The 1,055-nt window shown below is 35.8% G+C and overlaps 2 long non-coding RNA genes across 2 annotated transcripts; both read right to left on the bottom strand.

The window, feature by feature from the left end:
* Nucleotides 1–98: 98 nt before the first annotated feature.
* LOC109585770 (uncharacterized) lies at nucleotides 99–367 on the bottom strand. The gene is made up of 2 exons (XR_002186650.1): nucleotides 258–367; nucleotides 99–202 (listed from the first exon to the last, which is right to left on the bottom strand). It is a non-coding gene; the product is annotated as an uncharacterized LOC109585770 (long non-coding RNA).
* A 254-nt stretch (nucleotides 368–621) lies between these two features.
* Nucleotides 622–1,055, bottom strand: LOC109585771 (uncharacterized). The gene is made up of 2 exons (XR_002186651.1): nucleotides 1,026–1,055; nucleotides 622–906 (listed from the first exon to the last, which is right to left on the bottom strand). It is a non-coding gene; the product is annotated as an uncharacterized LOC109585771 (long non-coding RNA).

Below are 1,055 nucleotides of genomic sequence, written 5' to 3'. Positions count from 1 at the left end.
CTCACTCCTAATGGAGGAGTACCAGTAGTACCTCTAGTGATCCATTGACCAGTTGAAGGAGTAAAGTGCTGTATATTACTAGTGATCCTTCTCTTCTCTTCACTATCATGTACTTGAGGTAAACCATCCTGTTTACCAGCCCACACATACAGTGAATCACCTACTGATACAGTGCGGTGAAGGGCTCTTCCCTTCAGTTGGTCTATATATCAATGATTGGTAGTACATGATACTGGAATAATAACATTAGGAGTTACTTGTAGTAGAGATACTATCTTTATTTTTAGAACTAGCCATCGCTGGCCGGCCACAGTGGCCAGTCGAGTCGCCACCTACCCCTAACTGGATCACGTGATATACAAACTGGGTGGGGCTCAATTTTTTGCAAAGCTCAAAGTGCAAAATCATGTGAATTTCTTCAATCAGTTAACTTATTATTGTTTACAGTGTTTAGATATTAATACTTTAAGTACAGTAAAACAAGACAGCTATTTATGATTGTGTAAAGGAATCTCTCCCTGTCCTTCAATGTCCCTCCCTCTCTCTCTCATAATTACAAAAGTGAAGAGAGAGAACTAAATAAAATTAAAACTTTGTAAATCAACTAATACAAAATAATAATAATAATAATAATAGATGATTAAATGATCATTAAAAGTATACAATTAGTACCAGTACATCCTTTATTGTATTAATGTGTATGCATGAGTCAATACTGACAGTGAGGGGGTGTAATGTATGGTATAATCCTTGTATGTAAAGTGGGTATGGTCACTCTTCAGTACTAGTAGTCATTGGTTTGTCTCCTCCCATTGATTGTTCCTTCTCTTCATTTGTTAGTTTATTGTTAGTCTCTGATGGGGGGGGGGGCAACCTCTCTATTGGTTTTTCATTGGAAACATTGTTCTGGAATAAAAGGAATAGATAATACATGTACATGTTCAGCATGCATGTGTACATGTCAATATTAAAAGTTTTAATCCATAAATTTTGAGACAGTAATCATATAAAATTATAGTCCTCACCTAAAGTGTACATGATGAAACATTGCATTG

This window comes from Amphimedon queenslandica, unplaced genomic scaffold, assembly GCF_000090795.2.
Source record: "Amphimedon queenslandica unplaced genomic scaffold, v1.1 AMPQUscaffold_13012, whole genome shotgun sequence".
Taxonomy (NCBI): Eukaryota; Metazoa; Porifera; class Demospongiae; order Haplosclerida; family Niphatidae; genus Amphimedon; species Amphimedon queenslandica.
This window is presented reverse-complemented; position numbering and strand designations above follow the sequence as displayed.